This window comes from Brassica napus, chromosome C3 (assembly GCF_020379485.1).
Source record: "Brassica napus cultivar Da-Ae chromosome C3, Da-Ae, whole genome shotgun sequence".
Lineage (NCBI taxonomy): Eukaryota > Viridiplantae > Streptophyta > Magnoliopsida > Brassicales > Brassicaceae > Brassica > Brassica napus.
In genome coordinates, this window is record NC_063446.1 from 24,283,558 (window position 1) to 24,296,534 (window position 12,977).

The following is a 12,977-nucleotide window of genomic DNA, read 5'->3' on the forward strand; positions in this document are numbered from 1 at the left end:
TGAAATCAATTGCCTATATACCCATTGGTTCTTCTTTGTTATATTTGAATTAAAACTCAAGTTATTTCGCACTATTACTTGTTACAAACAAACATCATTTGATTGCACTTAGATTGAGATAAATGGCTTGCATTCTTAGTGCTTAGAATCACTAGAGATTGGATTGACATCTTAAGTACTACAACACTTAAGGATTAAACTTATCCTTTATCAGCCTTCCCCTACCCAACCAAATGATTTAGACCAATTGACCATTTGCAAGAATCCACCTGATGTTTTGTGCTTAATGAATGTGAGAGTTGGTTGATTTGAATGTGTGGATGCTTGATGACGAATGTAAGGGCAAAAAGAGTTGAGATAGGCCTAGAGAAGCTAGAGTGTAATAAGAGAGTGTGCTCATGTTGGATTAGATGTTGAATTGAGTGCTAGTTGTGTTTCTTTTGGCCAAGAGCTCCCATCTTCAAACCTCTCTCCCTATGAGTTCTAGAAAGTTCACTTGTGGACAAGTAAATGAAGTCGCTCGCGTTCTCGTTACTCCGAATCGTCTTAGATGACCCTGGAGCGACCAGCCCAGAGTGACTATCTCAAGTCACTCCAGCCAGAGCGACCTACCGGAGCGACGCAATGAACTCGTTCGCCCTATACGCTTCGGAGCGACCTCCTAGAGCGACAAGGCGAAGTCGCTCCATCTCCTAGAGCGACCAGTTCAGAGCGATAAGGCGAAGTCGCTCCAGCTCCTAGAGCGACCTCACCATAGCGACCAGTCCAGAGCGACGCGCCGAGGTCACTCGCATCTCACACCCCTCTCGGAGCGACCTCCCAAAGCGACACCCCGAGGTCGCTCGCGTCTCTATGGCGAGACGACACGAAGCAAAGCCCGGAGCGACCTCTCAGAGCGACCCACTGAGGTCGCTCCCGAAGGCCAGAGCGACCTCTCGGAGCGACATGCCGAGGTCGCTCCGCGTCTATTATTGGGTCGATTTTCTATTTTACTTAAGGGCCTTTTGGTCATTTCATGATGCACGTTTTTATTTTCTAAACCTATGTTTTAATACTCTGTAAGCCACGAGGAGGAGAGAATCTTTTGGGGATCTATTGAGAAATACACAAAAAACTCTCTTGAGAAGTTTATCTCTTGGATTTTGATTGTTATGTTCTTGTGTTCTTGTTGATTTCTTATCTATTTCTCTACATGATTAATCTGAAATCCAATATGGGTTTAAGAGGAATCATGGAGATTAGTGAGTAATCACCTTTTGAATTCATGGGTTAGGGAGATTAAGGGTGATTAGGTTAGTTCTAGGATGTTTTAGTGTAGATCATTCTTGTTCCTTGCTATTAGAGTATTCCTAATGCATCTTCTGAGTTGGCCACTCAAAAGTTGATCAATAGGCATTTCTCACCCGAAAGGTGTTTGATGAAATGCCTGAGACAATTCTCCTAGGCTTTTAGTATACTTTGCCAAAGACATTTGTTGTTAAATGTGCTAAAATAGCTAATAGACTTGTTTGTAATGATTGCTTTCATATTATTCAACCAAAGACATTTGATGTTTGAGATATGTTAGCAAATGAGCATTCATCTAGACATAGAGCTTGCTTAGAATTGTGTCTAGGCTTACGGTAGATAGTTTGATTAATCATTTGTCATCCTTAGTTCGAAACTTGATCACCCAAGGTCTAATCCCTATACCCATGGGTTCTCTTTTCCCTTAGTCAAGAAAGTATCATCCTGTTATTGCTTATTAGTTTTAGTCATAACTTAAAAATCATCTAAATCATTGGTTGCACTTAGATTAAGTGAGTACTTGCATTCTCGGTGCTTTGATATCCCTCAGAACTGGTTCGACAATCACTATACTACAACATTTGTCTTAGGGGCATTGAAAACTCCTAACATCAAGCTTCTCCATCAGTTCTTGGAATGTGGGTCTGAGCTTTGTATCTGTGCAAGAAACCAAAAAAAGAAACACGGATTAATGTCAAGCATTGGCTGTCAAATACGTAGAACATCTAAACCAATGAGAACCGTAATACTAATTAAAACGGTTATATAGTGTATTATGCGGTAATCAATATGTTGAGCTTACCTTTGCCAACACCTCTGCATTAATGGGATCCAAAGAGGATCAATGTCCTTGCCTCTAGTCAGGGCCGATCCACTTGAAGAGGTGTGGGGTCATCTGACACCACAAAAAACAAGATAAAAATCTGTTTTGTGTAGGAAAACAGTAAAAAAACATGTAGCAGAATTGGTAAAATAAGGTGCTTGACCCACACAACTCAAGTTCGATACCCAGAAAAGATATTTTTATTTGTTTTTGACACCAGACATAATCACTTCTGGGTCCGCCACTGCCTCTCGTTCATGAATTCCACAGCTCCAGTCACCTGTAGATATTTCAAATTAAGCATCTCTGAGTATTTGATACGTGTATTGAAGCCCAAGCTTATGATCCACTAACGTGTGTGTATCTCTTTCTTTTCGTAGTTGCATTTATAAAAACAACTAGTGGTTAGCGCCAGATTTTTATAATAATTTAAATAGATAGTTTTGATATTAAAATGTATTTTAGTGAATTTATCAAATTTTATTATCATTTAAACACTATTTTTCAAAATTATAAAACTATTTTTATTTTAGGTTTAATTCCTATATCATTGATTATGAGGTTTAGAAAACCTCAAAAACCAATGGTTGGCAAGCTTTTTGGAAGAAGTTCTTGATCGACATGATGTACATTAGAGTTAGTTAGTCTCTACCCAAACTTCCCTAACCAACAAAGCTTCTCAACCAACGACATGGAGCCAGCTCACATTGCAGCTAAAGACAACGTGGTGAAACACAACAAAACCGACTTCGAAGTTCCTTTGCTTATGGATGATTTTAGAAACTTCTCACCGAACCTGAAACTTCCTCTTGTTTCAAAGCTTCCATCACTCAACCTCTTTAACGTTCCGGTTTCTCTCAAAGGTCTTAAAGCTGCAGGTGCTAAGCTTGGTCAAGACGTTCTTCGTTGCAACAATGTCTCTGAGATTGTTGCTGTTAATCATCAGACAGGTTTACCAGCTAGTGCATGAAGTTCTGAAGATAGTTCCGTTAAAAACGGATGATTATTTGTTTCTCTTTAAGTATATGATTAAAGGCTTAAATATATATATGTAAAACACAATGAAAATTTGAACAAAAAAGAGACAAGACACTTACGCAACAACGACAAAAAGAGTGTTGTCTATAATGTAAATTTGATTAGCCTTTACTAATACACTCATCAAAGATGAGACTACACAAACGACCAGTTTACAAAGGAGAAAGCAAGACAATGCAAATTATTATTATTGTCGTTATCGGATACAGCAAACACTTTCCAAGCAACAGCTTCTTCATAAGTGACATGTCCCCCATTGTAGACAAACAGATTCCTGAAGGCAAGCACGCAAATCCCTGTAGAGACAAAACTAAGGAGTCGCAGACATTATCTTATGACCGTAAGGTTTTTTTTTTGTTTTTTTACCTGTTGCATTAGCTTGGCGAAGTCTGAGCAGAGAGCCTTTCGACCAGATTCATCAAAGATCTTTTTCAGTGGAATGTCTTGTAAGGCTACAAGTGTTGTCTCTAGCATGTCTAAACCAGCTTGGTTCGCGAACATAAACACTGGTTGAGGCTGCAAACATAACATAGACTATATTAAACCAGGCATGGTTAAAATGTTTAAAATTACCCTATGGACACTCTGACTCAACACAAGATGGCATCTTGGTGATTCCATATAAGTTTCAACAGAGTCTTGCTTCCAAGAGAGTCAATCGTTTACTAACTCCGAGCCTAAGTGGTGACTGCAACAACAAACATTAGACTTAAGACATCATCATTAGTTAGCTCAAGGTTTGTAATGAAAGAAAGAAAACTCACATGTAGCTTTGAGAGATCCACTGGGAAAGGGTAACGGCTTCAGAGACCCGGGGACAACTTGGAGCCAAGACCCAGTCTGTAAACTTCAAATTATCTGAAATAAAAAATTTGGAGCATCAGATTCTTAAGCGTACAGCCATTCTTTTTCCCCACCACAATGACATATTAATCATAGCTTACAGATAATATATTATCAACAACAATAAAGATTTTACCTTAGGATTATAAGCAATGCCACCAAATGTGCTGAAAGTATCATACACGATCTTTTCATCCACATCCTGTAAAAGCAAAACCTAATCCGCTATTGTAGTGAAATACCAATATTTCACAATATAGTTACCACCCGATATCATATATACATACAGAGCCAAGGTTTCCAATGAAAAGATTAGTACCAACATCGAAAGTCTTCCTATCTTGAGAGCCCTAATTCAATTACAACAGGAGAAAAAATATATATTAGAAAACTCCTAAGAGGAGCAATTAAATACGTCTATGCACCAAAACTCGCAAGAATCCAAGTTCCCAAAACCTTTTTTTTTTTTTTGCTAAAAAATTCCTAAAAACTTCCTAGTAAATAAAAAATATTATGCTTAATAACAAAAGAATGAAAGATAGAGGAACAAATGTATCTTGTTTAGATGAATAGGTTTCCCATGGAGCTTGTTTATGTTATAAATCTTGATTCCTGCATAAAACGTTACCATTTATCTCGTTTGAGTTGAACTGAACATCGCAGAAAGGTCTGATATTTATAGTTGAGGCTTTAGCCGGTTACGGTTTCTTGAAACGAAGAGGTAGATTGAATGCTTCAAGTGGGTGGAGTAGATTAATCACGGAAAACTCGGAGTAAAGAACAGATTTATGGATGGTGATATGTTACGAAGATTGGAACGACGCTTACAGTCTCTGTGGAATCTCATCGTCGAGGTTGTGGAAGACGAAACCTAATTTAGAATGAGTTTCTAACAGGGCTTTAGGTTCGGGCTTAATTTGTGAATATAAAAAAGCTCAGTTCAAATAAGTGCATTTAGAAAACCGGCTGAACAAAAAATTCGCAAGTGGCCTGATGTGTCGACACGTGGCGTAAAACGCCCCACTTTCCATGGTGACGTGGACGCAGGAGAAGAAAGAAAATCATGTTTTATTGTTATAGATAGCTGCATAGAGTTGAGAGTTTTCCATGGGATCTTCTCTATGGCAAGCACTACTCCAAAGCTGTAAATATCAGACATGTATCAATGATTTAAGAATAGCTAGTTAGCATTGAAGGCTAGAAGAACAATTAATCAAAGGTTTTCTACATTCTCATCATCATATATTCCAACGATTCTACATTCTTTTATTATGTAACTTGCGTTTTTAAATGCAGGAACTTTTACAGAGGCATTGTGAAAACAGTCAATCAATACGAAAAAAGTTGAGATGTAACAACCAGAAAATGTATGGGAGTTTACAATGTAAACAATTGAGAACAAAATATATAAAAGACAAAAAATACGAATAATCTTGAGGAGGGGCAATAAGGTTTTTATAAGAGGACAATAAGTGTATTAATGATTTGATTACTTGGTTTGCAAGACATCTTCCAGTGAGATATCAGTACAGTGGCTACTTCATGCTCTTCTTGTTGAATGTGTGCCTGCAACAATTTATTCACAGCTTCATTTTGAGAATCAATTTCCTTCACGAACAATTGTATTCTTCCTTTGCATATCTATTAGCCTTTGAGGAGATAATTCTCAGGTAAGGCAGCACGAGTAGATTGGAACTGTATTGTATATACTTCCTTTGCAGCTCTCTTAGCCTCTCCGTCAGTTCTTGGAATGTAGGTCTCAGCTTTGCATCGCTGCCGTGAGAAACAAGCAAATATAGAATAAACACAAATTAATCTCCTATGTATTAATCCTGAAGCATTACAACATATTTTCGTAGCCACGTGTCATCACAAGAATGATCCTTAGAATTGTTAGGAAAATAAGTTGGTCCATATAAATATATACTATGCTTTTTATTAAATTAACTATCAAATTAATTAGTAGTGTACAAAATAATATTTTTTCTTTCCTTAAATAAAAGCTATGGAATTACCTAATATGGTTAACATATATATGACAAATTAATGATTATGAATAATACATATTTGATAACAATTTTTCTAACCTCTCTCTTTTTTGTTTAATTTTATAATATTAAAATAAATTAAACAATAACATTAAGCATATAATAAAAAAAATAGATTTTTACTTATATGTTATATTTTGAATTTTTAAAAACGACTATAAATTACTAAAAAAGGTAAAACTCTCACATTGAAAATTTTGTGAATAATGGTTTAACTTTTTTTTGTTCAAGCAAGATACAAATGATGATCATATATCGTAGGGGTGGGCGTTCGGATACACGTTCGGGTCCGTATCGGGTATTTCAGTATAAAAGTATAAAACCCGTTCAGATATTTCTACACTTCGAGTCGGATTCGGATATTTTATGTTCAAATTTGGATATTTTGGGCCGGGTTCAGATATTTAAATTTTGAAGAAGAAATAAATAAATGATTCATTGTTTAAGTTTTTTTGTATTTAAAATATATTTTAACTGGTTTTCTAATTTTTAAAAAATTAAACTATTAATAGGTTTAGAGATAAAACTTTAAAAATAGAAATACACTGATTTAGTTGTTGTTTTGAAATTTTAGATGCAACTTTTGTTAATGCAAAAAAAAAAGAGCTTGATATATATTTTAAGTGAGTAGCAAATAATTTTGTCCATAATTATATGTATATTATCTAATTTTGAGCTATAAGCATCATTAATATAAATATTTTGAATAAAATGACAGAAGTAAACTAGAAATATAGGGTTAAGTATATCTTCGAATATCCATTCGGGTTCGGATATTACCCGTTTGGATTCAAATATTACCCGAATTGGTGAAATAAGTAATTTGTTTTGTTGTTCTAGAATTAGATGATTTTTAGACCGAGCTGGTGAATATATACTAGACAAACATTTATATTTCGAGTCTTCACTTATATATTCTATAACAGGTTGATATATTAGATTTGAACACTAATCTGTTAATATAGTTTTCCGGTGATTTTTTTTCAAAATTTTGATTTTTAGATATGTATCTGGAGTGAAAATAATTTCAGATATGTCCATTTTTTTAAAAAACTGACACTAATTTAATTCACCGAATTCATAGAAGAAGTTAAAAAATAAACTTAACTCATATCAATAAAACAAAGACGAGAATGAAAACACAATTTTATAGAGGTAGAAAATGAACTCACCTATGAAGAGTCAATAGTAAAAAAATCGAGAGTAGAAAACTTAATCCTCTTTCGTCATTATACAATCGATGTTGCATATTTGGTTTGGTGATTTGTGTCAGCCGCAAAACTTAATTTTCTTTTATGCATATGAAGTCTTAAAAATAATTAAAATGAGATGTAATACGTTAACTCTTCAACAACAATGATATATTTAAGAGACTAACATGTATATTCGCCATTTTATAATCGATAAAGATTGTAGTGTTGCAAAATGTTAAAATTATTTAATAAACAAACATTATTATAAAAACTCACCCCGCGCGCGAGTTATCAGGTAGTGTCACTATTATTAGGCGTCTAATACATAGAACATTCAATAAAAAAACGTAATAATTAAATGTTATATTCTTCTAGTTTAAAGCTTACTTGTGCCAACAACTCTCCATTAATGAGATCCAAAGAGGATCAATGTCCTTTGGAATTTCCAGCCTCTGGTTCATGAACCCCACAGCTCCAATCACCTGCATAGAGTTGAGAGCTTCCCATGGGATCTTCTCTGTGGCAAGCTCCCAGAGTACTACTCCAAAGCTGTAAACATCAGACCTGTATTAATGAATATTAAGAAGAGCTAGTTTAGCAAACAAGGCTTGTAAGAACAATTAATCAAAGGGAACTTAACCAAACAGAACACTGAGAATATACTTCTCATCAGCAGACTCATTTCGAAGAACTTCTGGTGCCATCCACTGAGGCTGCAAAATAGGTAAAAAGGCAATCAAAGGACATTGTGAAATGCTGACTATAATCAAGACTCCAAATCGAGATGAGCATAGGTTTAAATACCGTTCCCTTCCCGGACTTGGTGGTTAAGTATGTCTCATGCTTGACACGTGAAAGACCAAGGTCACCTGCCTGTTAGAGATGTAAGTCTAAGTTGACGATGTTTCTAGTTCCAGTCCGAAGATTTGGAGTCTCACCTTCTGAGCTTCATTAATATATATATATATATATATGATAAGGTAACATCTTAAATCAAATGTATTACAAGATGAACATGTTGCTACCTTAACGGTCAAGTTCCTGTCTACCAGCAGATTTGACGACTTAAGATCACGATGGACAATAGGTGTACTACAACAGTGAAGATAATTCATACCAAGAGCCTGTGTCAAGAATTGAAAAGAGAGATCACAATACTAATTATGCAAACAAGTAATCAAATAGAGTCCATACATACAAACTTGTCTATAAAGCAATTGTCAATGGCCATAGATATGTGAAACTCAGATGTCTAATGAGCGTATAACTAGTACTCACAATGTCTAAGGCCATATGGATCCGCCTCCAATCAAGTTTTGATGTCTTCCTTTGTAGTAGATAGAAGAGACTTCCACTGCAAATAGTAATCCGAATAAGTGTGGTCATGAATCAGAGCTAAGGCTTGAGTCTAAAGAGATGAGACTGAACCGTGGAAGGAGCTCTGACACTACACAGAGACGCTGAGGTGAAGTCACAGCTCCCATGAACAACAAAACATTAGGATGTCTAAGTCTTTTCATCATAGATACCTTTAAAGTAAACACACAACTAACATTATTAACTTCGGACTTCTAAATGTTGGCTTTACTACAAACCAATAAATTATGTGTCAACAGTGTTTAAAAACAATACCTCTTGTCTAAAAGATTGTATGACCTCTTTTGAATATTCTTCTTTGGAGAACACTTTTACAGCTACAGCCTGCAGTGATATTAGCATTTATCACAAGATAAGATCTCTCAACTTTGAAATTTAGTTGGTTTTGTTATATCATGGAAGCGTGAATGAATCAACATATGCATATTCTGCAATATTCAAAAGAAAAGAAACGTACAGATCCAAACCAGAGACCGCGATAGACAGTTCCACATGAACCTGTAAAATTTAAATATTACTGCCTTACTGGAGCTTGTTTAGCATAATAGAGACATGATATAACATAAAGTTTGTCAAATATATACTGTTATTAATGATAAATTTGTATGCAAACAATTTAATCTCTTTAAGCAAATAACTTTACCTTTTCCGATTTCTTCTCCGACTGTCAAATCATCCCATAAAATTTCATATTCCAAGCAATCACTATATGTATCAACCTTGTTCATAACACTGTTGTTTGTACTTGTGCAGCTGCTGGAACTTCGTCTGTTGTTCGAATTTCCGGAAGTCCAAAAACTACATCCCTTATTAATAATAGACTTATTACTTTCGGAGGAATCACTTTCAAAGTTAACATCAGAATATTTCTCTCGATCATTATGTACCCAAGGCCATACTGAATGAGTTGGCCTTCCTTTTGAAACTTCATGCTCAGCTTTTGAGGTAAGAACAGTCTTTCCACCACTCTCATCACATGTGAATACACCAAAAGGAGAATATATAAAACCCCTTCTTTGTATGCTGGCACCACTTGATGATGCATCGTACGTCCCTGTGGTCAGACAGAGCAGCACCAAAGTCACCTGCTCGCATTTTCGACATGACCATGTTGCTCACCTTGCATGCCTGTGAGTTTAACACTTGTCATCAAAATATACAACATCAAAATAAAAGGTGACATAATCCATACAAGCTAACAAAATGGTACTAACCAAATCTGATATCTTTGATGCTATAGCAGCTTGTATAGGCTGATGAGAGTCAAGTCCAAGTTTCGATAAAACAGCTCCTTTAGATACGAAACTACTCCTTCCAGAGCTAGAGGTTGTTTCACCTTGTTTTGCCTTTAACTTAGCCAAAGAGATACTAGGGTGCAGATACGGTGCTGCCTTACTTGTGATAGAAATGATCCCAACAAGAGAACCAGCATCATCGTAGAAGGGGGAACACGTACTGACCGCTGAAAATCTATGCCCTGATTTGTTCCTGACAGGAAACTCACCGGTCCAGCTTTCTCCATTGAAACAACGCTGTGTAATGTTCATTGCAAAGGCAGTATCATGATCATCTACCATAACATTAATTGGGTTCTGCCCAACTGCTTCTGCGGCAGTGTATCCAAATTGCTCTTCCGCCATGGCATTCCTGGAACCAGTCCGTTAGTATTTGGTGCCTAAATCCTAAATAATTTAAACCCAACTATAAATATGTGCTATCTTTAAAATTGTTGTCAAAAAAACATGTATCAGACGTGCCTCTTGCTTTAGCACAGAGGAGGAAGGATGTTGGAGAGAAGATCTCATATATAAAAGACTATTAGAACATGATTATTGGAGGTTTTTAGAGTGAGGTTCTTAAATATAAGAATCGGTTCTTAAATAAGAGTTTTAAGAGCTGGTTCTTAACTTTTTTAGTTAAAAGTTAAGAAACGGGTTCTTATATTCCGCTAAGAACTCCACCCTAAGAACCCCCAATAATCATGCTCTTAGGCTACTCCACTTAGAATCAGTTGCCCGTAAGTGGAGTAGCCTAAATCTCTTATATATTACTCAAGTCTCGTACATATTTCCACTGTGTTATCACATCACTTATATATCGTCCGAGAACCACTCTTTTTCCGGATGTGGTATATTTAAATACTCACCAAAAGATAATTCGCATTTTTAGATCGAAGACGTGAACAGATTGGCCCATCGACTGCAAAACGTTCAAATACTGTTGATGGGTGAACTTCCCTGCCGATGGTCTTGTTCCTCCAGCTATTCCATCTCTTAGACTGATCGTATCCTGGATACGGTTCTCCTTCTGCAACGACTCGGTGCAGCTCTTCCTCAACGCTAGAGCTCCCTGGCTGATGTTTCTCTTCGCGGAATGACCAAGTTCTGTGGATACGGCCTTGAGTCTAGACATCTCCTGCTTTAGGAGCTTGTAACTCTCCTCGAGCTCTAGCATCTTCATTAGCTGCTCCTTCGTTGGTGGAATCTCCATTTCGAGTTGAAGCGGACCTTAGAGAGAGAGAGAGAGAGAGAAAGAGAGAGAGAGAGAGAGAACACATCTCTGGTTCGGTTGTGTTGGAGCTCCCTCCTTAAGCCCAAAACAAATCAAGCCTTAGTCCAAGAAGAAGAAATATCTAGAAGGAGAAGAAGAGTGTGGATTGAGAAGTGTGTAGAAGTGTGTTGAAGTGTTTAAGAAAAGAAGATGGAGAAGTCTCTAGAATTAGCTTGTAGTTACCCTCCACTAGTATAAATAAGAGTGTAGAGTCCCTTTGTAACATCATTCAAGAATCAAAAAAAAACAAAGAGATAAAACATTTGTAAGAGAGAGTTCTCAAAACAAAATCTTTGTAAACCTTTTCCTAAATATAAAGAGTCTTCTTCTTAAATCTTTTAGTTGTCTAATCCCATCTTCATCTCATCGATATTGGGTAATATTCCCAACAAGTGGTATCAGAGCTAGGCTCAAACATAACATCAAGACCCGTGAGATTCAAGATAGAGACTACCGTTACCGTTGAAGGTGACATGTTCAAAATCACGACAGACAACTACTCTTATTGGAAACCGATGATGGAAGATCACCTTTATTGTAAGGATTTGCATGAACCCATCATCATGAAGGAGAAGCCGGAAGGAAAGGATGACAAAACATGGGAAATACTAAACCGAAAGGCGGTTGCTGTAATCCGTAAGTACATTGACCGATCTCTCTTTGAACATGTTTCTACCTACACAAATGCTTTTGAATTATGGACAAAACTTGAATCCATGATTCAAAAGAAAACACCTCGAAACAAAGCTCTTCTTGTTCGACGGTTGGTAAAGTTGGAGTACAAGGATGGCCAGAGCATGATGGAGCACTTGAACAATTTCAAGGGGATTGTAAATCAGCTTAACAAAGTTGATATGAAGGTTGAAGACGAAATGCAAGCCCTTTTACTCCTTAGTTCACTACCGGAGAGTTGGGACACACTAGTTGTCACTCTAAGCAATTCAGCACCGGAGGGAAAGCTTACCATGGACACCGTCACTGATAGCCTTCTAAACGAAGAAGTTCGCAGGAAGGAGCGAGGTTCGAGTTCTTATTCAGAAGCTAACATTGTTGATAGACGAGGTAGAGAAGAGACTCGTGGCCAAAACAGAAGCAGAGGACGAGACCAATCTCGAGGAAGATCTAAGTCACGTCCAAGAGTTACTTGCTATTACTGTGGCAAACCGGGTCACATGAAGTCGGAATGTCGGTTTCTCAAGAAAGACAAACAAGCCGGTAATATCAAACCAGACCGGTTCAATCCTACAAAGAAGCATGAAGACAATACTACCACCATTGTGGAAGACCAGAGCGAAGAATTATATCTCGTTGGAGAATGTAATCTTAGCTCTGATGATAGCTCATGGATCGTTGATTCTGGTGCTTCTTTTCACGTCACCCCTCATGGAAGCTTCTTCACAACCTATCAAAGTGGTGACTTTGGTAATGTTCAAATGGGAAATCAAGGAAGAAGCAAAATCATTGGAAAGGGGGATGTTATTCTTACATCAAACACTGGATGTAAGATAGTTCTCAAGGATGTGAGACATGTTCCCGACATGCGACTCAATCTCATATCAACCGGAAAGCTCGATGATGTTGGCTTGGACAGTCATTTTGGTGGTGGCAAATGGAAGTTAACCAAAGGAAGGTTGATCATGGCTCGAGGAAGAAAAGAAGGCTCATTATACGTTACTCAAGCCAAGCTTTGCAAGGAAGAAGTAAATGTCGCAAGTGATGACATCGATATATGGCACCGAAGACTCGGGCATATGAGTGAGAAAGGTTTAAATATACTTTCTCGCAAGAAACTTCTTCCTGATATGAAAGGTATTCCTC

General features: G+C 36.9%; 1 pseudogene; it reads right to left on the reverse strand.

The window, feature by feature from the left end:
• Window positions 1-4,422: 4,422 nt before the first annotated feature.
• On the reverse strand, window positions 4,423-11,155 carry LOC106394161 (annotated as a pseudogene).
• Window positions 11,156-12,977: the final 1,822 nt, after the last annotated feature.